This window comes from Typopeltis vanoorti, chromosome 10 (assembly GCF_054136105.1).
Source record: "Typopeltis vanoorti isolate ZY-2024b chromosome 10, IOZ_Tvanoo_1.0, whole genome shotgun sequence".
NCBI classification, from domain to species: domain Eukaryota; kingdom Metazoa; phylum Arthropoda; class Arachnida; order Uropygi; family Thelyphonidae; genus Typopeltis; species Typopeltis vanoorti.
In genome coordinates, this window is record NC_143558.1 from 34488753 (window position 1) to 34497768 (window position 9016).

The 9016-nt window shown below is 37.0% G+C and overlaps 1 protein-coding gene across 1 annotated transcript in view; it reads right to left on the minus strand.

The window, feature by feature from the left end:
* The window catches only part of spn-E (tudor domain containing 9 protein spindle E), a 469695-nt gene extending 463280 nt beyond the window's left edge, over window positions 1-6415 (minus strand). Inside the window, exon 1 of the mRNA XM_090399558.1 lies at window positions 6314-6415. The gene's annotated coding sequence lies outside the window, so the exon portion shown is untranslated. The remainder of the gene's footprint in view (window positions 1-6313) is intronic.
* Window positions 6416-9016: the final 2601 nt, after the last annotated feature.

The following is a 9016-nucleotide window of genomic DNA, read 5'->3' on the forward strand; positions in this document are numbered from 1 at the left end:
GATATTAGACAGTTTATGCAGGTGCACAGTCCTGTATATGGCCTGGAACTAACATGCCACAGGGCTCTGAACTTAGACATACTATTTTATTTGTTCATTAATGATACAGAAAATAATCTGAGGAGAAATATTCAGTTGTTTGCAGATGATGCAAAATCGAGAAGAGCAATAGTCAATATGATATTTTAGAGGATAATTTCAATAGACTGGCAGTATGGGCAAAGGAGAATGGATGTCAATTTAAATAAATTATAATACCGGAATAAACTGAAAATATTTTATTAGTATAATTTTCGCCAAGTATCAAAAGGCATCTTCAGTATACGTAAAAAGCACGAATCGAACAATAACTGGCAATTCCAAAAAGCACCACCTAAGTAGCTAATGTAAGATAAAAACTAGAAAAGGTCATTAACATATTATCTCCCAAAAAGGGGGATGGACGTAGACCATCGGATCTGTTCAAGTTAGGAGATTTAAGTAAGGTTTCACGTTTCTTTATAAATCGATTCCATGAGGAACCAACTTTTTTGAAGGACTCGTCTTGTTCCAGTGAACTTTATGTTCAGTGTTGATAGCATGCTCTGCAAATCCAGACTATTCAGGCTCAAGGTATTGAATATAGGACTTGTGTTCGTCTAGCCGAATAAGAGCAATCTTCCTCTTTGTCCAAAATAAGATAACCCACAAGAGCAAGGAATCTGGTAGACATTTGGATAACTGAGAATGTGAAAGCTTGTCCTCTGGAGAAGTGAGAAAGGTGGAGACAATCAGGAAGATCTGGTTTTATTCAGCTAGAAGAACACAAGTCTTATATCCAATATCTTGGGCCTAAACAGTCTGGACTTGTAGAGCAAGCTATCAACAATAGACAAAGTTCATTGGAACAAAACAAGAGTCCTTCACAAAAGTTAGTTCCTCTTGGAACAGTTTTATAAAAAAACATGTGAAACTTTACTTCACTCTCTTAACTTAAAAAAGATCCAATGGTCTAAGACTATCCCCTTTGTGGGAGATAAGAAAGATTAGCCGATTTAAAAAGTACTAACTCTTATTTAATTTGTGTTGTGTGTGCACGCACATAAGCTAGGAAATTTCATGACTTTTTTTTAGTCATTTTACATTAGCTAATTAGGTGGTGCATTTTGGAATTGTCAGTTATTACTTGATTAGCTTTTTACATGTAATGAAAATGCCTTTGAAACTTAGGCGAAAATTATACTAATAAAATAATATTTTACATGAGTTTATTCCAGTATTATAATTTTTTAAATATGCCTACTTGCAGGATTTCATTATTGAAACAAACAGATACTAATTTAATGTGGCAAAGTGTAAGGTTATGCATGTTGGAGTGAAAAGATTACCTACCATCTGTGTACCATATTGATGGGACTACACACTCCAGGAACTTGATGAAGCCAAAGATTTGGAGGTGCTTGTGGGTTACACAAGCTGGTTACTTAGCAGATAAGGGGAGATATGATAGACATAAGTTGCTTAAGGAGTTTACAGGATTGATGTGGATGAAATCATTACATGAGTAATGCGAGGAAAACTAGAGGTCATCCACAATTGAATAAGAGGGTGATTAGCAAGGAAGTGAGGACTAATTTCTTTTGCTTGGAGAATGGTAACTGAGTGGAATAGAATGGGGAGAGAGAATGTGTGTGTACGCATGCACGTGTAGTATTATTATTTACAGCATCCCCATGAAGTCCAGAGACTCATCGCATCAGACCCAAATCAACAATCATACACAGAAATCCTATCATACCTCTCCTTCAATCCATTCACTGTCTGGGAACTCTCAACCAATTTTGGCAATGCATTCCACTCAATCACCACTCTCCATGCAAAAAATCTGGTCTGACACCTCCCCCCCTACTAACCACACGCTCTTACACAACTTCCACAGATGGTCCCTAATTCTCTGACTATTTGTAAGATACTGAAAAATTTCACTTGCATCAATTTTATAAAAGCCGTGTGTTGAGGCTTAAGTGCTGTGCAGAATTCATGTTGGAGGTTTAATGGAATAATTATTAGCACTGAGAAAGGATTAAAAATAATTTTAATACTTCCAATATTTCGTCTCTGTCACAGAGACATCTTCTGGGATTACAAAAAATGTTTTGTAACAACACACACACATGCACAAAAGCAATACAGTAGCAAGTTAAACTGAAGTCCTATCTAGGTGGTGTGCCTTTATAGGCATTGGCAGGTGGCCTAGGACGCAAAGAGGGATCTCTAATAATTAATGTTTCCCAAATTTTGGGAAGTTTAATGCAACCATATTTGTTTAAATTAGGTTGATTCCTGAGTGTCGATGCAGATTCAAAAAACAGTCTTTCTCTGTTGAATTTACTATGGTGAAGCATGGTCGTTTTTTTCCAGGAGATCCTGTGGGTAGTATCCAAAACATGGTCTGCAAGGCCAGATTGACCATAATCGTGATTGCAGATGTAAGATCTGTGTTCTTCTAACCGAATGGATGCTGACCTGCCTGTTTGTCCAAAGTAAGCCAGTTTACAGGCACAGGGTACTCTATATACTCCAGGCACTGAGGAGGGAGCTGGTCTTTGGTAGAACGGATAAGAGCAGCACCTAGATAGGACTTCAGTTTCACTCACTACTGTTGTTTTTGTATGTGTGTTGTTACAAAAGTTTTTTGTAATCCCAGAAGATGTCTCTGTGACAGAGACGAAATATTAGAAGTATTAAAATTATTTTTAATCCTTTCTCAGTGTTGATAATTATTCCATTAAACCTCCAACATGAATTTATAAACGCCCTTTAATATATAGTTTCGATCATGCTCCATCTCTTCCGTTTATCAACTAAACTTTGTAACCCACAAATCTTTAACCTATCCTTGTAAGGAGTATTCCACAGACCTGTCACCATCATGGTTACTCGTCTCAGAATCTTTTGGACCGCCTCCTGGTCCCCAAGAAACAGACGTGACCAAATCTGTGTGCAAGTCAAGATGTGGCCAAATCATAGCTTTATAAAGAGGGATAACAACTTCCTTATCTTTACTTGTATATTTCAACTCCAAGTCAGTACAGTAACGAGGGTATGAAGCGCTTGTGGCAAGTGTCTAATTTGCGCCCCCCAACCCAAAAATGACAAACATTTTGAAAAATTGAAATGTAACAAATTAAATTTTACTAAATGCAATATGTTAAATACTTATTAACACCATCAAAATGAGTTGCAGAATTTGTGTGAGTCTAAAGCAGAGTATTGCCATAATTTAAAAATAGATATAAAAGTCTGCTGTTTTATATTGTATTTATTAATTTTTAACATTTTGTGCCCCAAACCTAGTTGCACCTGTAGCAGGTGCCTCTTTTGCCACACCCTTATTACGGCACTGCTCCAAGTAATTCATTGAGCTATTTTACCAACTTTTGCAATATGCCCATTAAAGTTTAACCCTTTGTCCACCATTATCCCAAAGTCTCTAACCTCAATTTTCTGCAAACCAATACCATCAATATTATTATTACCAGCTACTCCAAGGAGTCCTTAGACTCATCAAGAGAGGCTCTAAACATCATGTCAAGAACTATCTAACATTTGCACAATATCTCTCATACTTTGCTTTGAAACATTCACAGTCATGGCATCCACAACAGACTCTGGCAACATATTCCACTGACCCACTACTCTCCAAGCAAAAAAACTAGTTCTAACACTTCATGTTGGAGGCTTAATGGATTTTTTACAACACTCAAAAAGAATTAAAATAGAATTTAATTCTCGTCAACAAGAATTTAAAAATGCCATCACCATACCCTACATCCGTGGCACATCTGGAAAAATAGCCAAGATACTAAAAAAGTACAACCTACACACAGAATATAAGCCCTACCGCAAACTTGCTACCCTTATCCGTTCTACAAAAGATCAGCTCCCTCCTCTCTCGCTACCTGGAGTTTACAAAGTACCCTGTTCCTGTAAGCTGGCATACTTTGGACAGACAGGCAGATCAGCATCCATCCGCCTGGAGGAACACAAGTCTTACATCTGTAAACACAACTATGGCCATTCAGGCTTGGCTGACCATGTTATGGACACCACCATGCTCCACCACAGCAAATTCAAGAAAGAGAGACTTTTCTTAGAAGCAGCAGCAGCTCTCAGAAACCAACCAAATCTTAATAAATATGGTTGCATTAAGCTTCCGAAGATTTGGGAAACACCCATCACCAGAGATCCCACCTTACATTCCAGGCCGCCTACTACCGCCCTTAGAGGGCACTCCACCTAGATAGGACTTTAGTGTCACCCACGTGGTTGGGCTTAGTATTGTAAGATTTGTGTGTGCATGTTACATTAATTGTTTTTGTAATCCCCGTAGATGTCCTAGTGACTAGGACAAAATATAGGAAGTATTAAATTCTATTTTAATTCTTTTTGAGTGTTGTAAAAAATCCATTAAGCCTCCAACATGATGTCCTCACAGCACTTAAGCCTCTACACACGAACACTAGTTCTAACACTCTTACTCAGTTTCCATGAATGGCCCCTGGTTCTCCTTCCACCAGACTGTTCTGAAAAATTTCCTCTGAAGTAATCTTGTAAAATCCCCCGAGTAATTTGTATGCCTCAATCATATCACCCATTTTCCATGAATCAACCAGTTTCTGTAACCCACAAATCTTCAATCTGTTCTTGTAGAGTTCATTCCATAGACCTGCTACCATCTTTGTCACTTGCCTCTAGATCTTCTCCTCATCTGTATATGATACACCATATGCAACCTTTTCAACTCTAAGTGTATAACTTTACATTTTGCAATATTAAATTGACAGTCATTATCCTTTGCCCACAGTGCAAATTTATTTACATCTTCCTGCAGGATATCTACATCAACTTTATCAATTAATTTGATGAAGTTGATGGTATTGACAAATGTTGATTAATGGTTTAAAAATTAAGGTGCCTGTATATATAATAACAACATGAGTATAGTAGTCCTGGGTATATATATATGTAACCCCCCCCCCCCCCACACACACACACACACATAACTAGTGAGGGAAATGTCTACCATTTGGTTTAGCCATACTCATAGGCCTTGAAAATAGACTTGTAAAAAAATAAAGTGAACTACGTCATAGGATCAGCATTTAAATACTAGCAAATAACCAGGTATATAATATATAATTTGTTTTAATTTCTTCTAAAGACACATAAGAAAATCTGTCCATCTTTTCAGTACAAAAATGCAATATGGAAAAGTTATAAAACGTCTGAATTTAGTATGCAGATTGTATTTTATATTTTATTTAGATTTTATTCAATATCCTAACAGGAAATTCAATAACTATGGTCCTGTTAACAGTACAGTCTAGCTTGCTCAATTTCTTTGGGCTGTTTAACTGCCATTAATATATCAAAATAGTTGTCCCTTGGAAAGTCTTTGTCCTTCCTTTAATCTGCATTTCCATAGTTGTGGCTGGAGTATTATTGGAAAGAGAAAATATCTGCTCTCCCAAAGCAAAAGATGAAATCATTAACATACAGCTGGCTGCTAAATTGGCACAGAATCTATACAGATGACTAATTAAGTGGAATGCCTTAAACTTGCAATGTAGGTTTAAAAAAAAAAAATAGCTCGATCTTTTTCTTATACTTCTCCCACACTACATGTTGAGATTGGATATATCATCTCTGCTATAGTATGGTAATTTATCACAGCATTGCAATGATTTAAAAGAAATCAGGTGAGTAAGTCAACAACCATATATACGTGAATATCCTGTTTGATTTTGGCTTGTAAATGTTTGAAACAGATGAATTTCTTTCGTTCGGTATTTCATTTTTAAGTTCTTATTGTAAGAAGGGTAGATATCCTACATATCTTTATGTTTTAAATGCCAACTTCTACTACACCGTGGCAAACTTGAAACTCGGCAGTCTGTCAAGCTTTTTTTTTCCCCGTCGTCCGAAATACAATTTTTTTTTTATAAAGGTATCGCAAAGAATATTAAATAAAAAATTCGCTTGATATTTTGAAACATCATAAGGGACTATTAAAAATACCTAAGATTATAAAACTTGTTTCTTAACAACCATTTGCTGTAAATATTTCCCTTAATAGCACAAAAGTCTAAGAATTCATACGAACACAAGGTAAGTCCCCACAAAAACTTCGAATTCCTAGCAGAAAATTTTCTTTCTCAATTTTTAAACTAACCAGTCATTTAACACTGTGAAAAGCGAATATACTTTGCCTATAAAAGAATAGCCATTAAAGGGAAGGGAAAAAAAAAAAAAAAAAAAACTCGCATATTACCTGACACGAGAAACAAATCACAACAAACTATCAACGATAGGACAACACAAACTGACAATGTTTTCATGCGTTTAAATTAACCACGACATCGCACGCCATTCCAAATAACATTGACGGAGAAAAAAAATAATAAAATAGCAAAATAATGTATTAAAACAAGAACAATAATAAAGGCTTTAAAAAATTCTTATAATAAAATAAGAATAGACTAAAAGAATACTGAGTGGAACAGTAGCGGACTCGGGATTTAATCTTGGGGGGGGGGGGATTTGAGTGGACGATTTGAGAGTACGCATAAGTAGTAGAGAAATAGAAGACACGACACAATATAAATAAAAAACAATGAATTTTAATTAGGAAAAGATTTTTGGAAAATTTTCTATTTTTTTTTTTCCTTTTTCTTTGGGGGGAAGGGAAGGGCCCCTTGTCCTCCCACTCTGAGTGCGCCACTGGAGTAGAAAGCTTGTTAGGAACAATCTGCTAAAGTATTGACATCGTCAGCCTTCAAAACGAACTTCGATATGCGAAGTCATCTACTCCACGAGATTCTCACGACCCTTTAAAAATATTCTGTCCAACGTGGACTTAATGAATTCCTCTTTCATCAGATTTCTTAGTAGTGAATCGCTGCCACGAACTTCTGCTTCAGTCACATGTGCCAAAGATAATCAATGGGCCTGATGAATGGAATAACACACTGAGGTAAAGTCTCCGTTGTGTTCTTGTATCCTGAGCAGCAAGCATCGGATGTTCTGTCTCTTTCTTGATGCTACCCTGCTGAAGTCATTGCCAAGTTCAATATCATTCAGATATTGACCATGGAGTACTTTATTTTTCCAATCTTCTCATCTTTTTGCTATTTCTTTCTCCTTGTATTGCTTTTTTAAATCTACTACATTCTCTACTTTTTCTTTGTAAGTTTAAATTAACATATATTTTATGTTTGTTGATATAATTATTCCACGCTCAGTTTCCTTCCTCTACTATTTGCTTCACTTGCAAAAAACAGCGTTTTCCAGTTTTCCTGAATATGTATAACCAATTGACATCACTGCTTGGGTGCAAGGTGTGATTCACTGTCATTAATTTTCAAATGCATCGAAATCGGCTTGTGTTCATTCTATTATCCCTGCTGTGTATCTCATTACAGGTATAACTCAAGTATTGATTGCTGCGTTGTTTCCATTCAGCTTTTACTTTAGAACTTTTCTAACTCTTTTCAGATATTCTCACACTTTCTTTTTGATTTCTGAACTTAAAATTCCGTCTGACTCAAGAATTCCTAGGTATTTATAGGATTCCTGCTGTGGAAAGTTTTAAATTTTCCTTCTACATGTATGTGCAAAAATAATTCCTTTGTTGCCTGTCATTTTCCCTAGAACTATGGAGAGTGTTGCACATTTCTCAAGTCCAAAGTCCATACAAATATCTTCACTGAAGATTCGAACTTTATTGAGCAGTGCCTCAAATTCCCAGGATGAATTTCCGTATAGCTTGAGATCATCCATGATTAACTAATGAGATAATTTTCCTGCTTGCTTTGATGTTTGATATCTAAATCTAATTTTCTTGTGAGTCTCCTCCATAACCTACTATCTTGGACTGTAGCCACATTCAAGTTCTTCATCCTCAAGTCCTCCGCCACCATCTCCCTCCATCTCTTCTTTGGCCATCCCTGCACATCCATTTGCATGGTTCGTAACTTTCACCGTTCCCCTTACATAATCATTTCTCAGATGATCCTTTCTGGTCACACCGCACATCCACCTAAGCATTCTCATCTCTGCTACCTCCATCCTGCTGATGTTATTTTTTCCTCAGTGCCACAGTTTTCATAGCATATGTCATAACTGGTCTCACTGCTGTCCTGTAGATTTTTCCTTTAAGACTGATCGGTACCCTCTTATCGCATAGCACTCCAGCCATCTCTCTCTCCAGTTCCTCCATCCTGCTTGTATCCTTCATCCCACTTCCTTCTCAGCTTCACCATCCTCTTTCATTGTTGAACCTAAGTATCTAAAGTCACTGACCTTCCTGATGACATTTCCTTCCAGCTCTAGATCTGTCTCCTAGCTGCCATCCACTTTGCAACACATATACTCTGTCTTACCTCTGCTCAGTCTCATACCACTCTCTTCCAGTACTTTCCTTCAACTTTCCATTTTAGCTGCAACTTCTTCTTCTCTTGATTTTGCACCCAGTGCAATGTCATCTGCATACAACATAATCCTAGGCTCATCTTCTCTCACCTCCTCCGTCACCACCTCCATCTGTCACTGGAAAACTTTCTGTCTCGCCCAGGCAGGTTCGAACTGTTGTCTTCACATTTCTATATATCTCCTGCACCAACCTGGCATATTTCTCCGGTACCTTCTTCTCCCTCAAATACCTCCAGACTTCTTGCCTTGGCACTCTATCATAAGCTTTCTCGAGATCAATAAAAACCAGCTGTAGCTCCCGTTGCTTCTCTCGAAACTTTTCTATCATCTTTCGTAACCCGAAGATAGCATGTTTGCAATAGCTTGATAAATTGATGAATTGATGAACCAATCAAGCATACGAGCTGGACAAGTATTTGAGCTAAAATCCATGGAGTTGGTCTTTGCCTGGTGCATTTCACTTCTTCATTTTCTTTGCTTGCATTTGGATTACTCCTGTGGTTATGACAAGGTATACCATCTTTAATCCAGTTTATTATGTTAT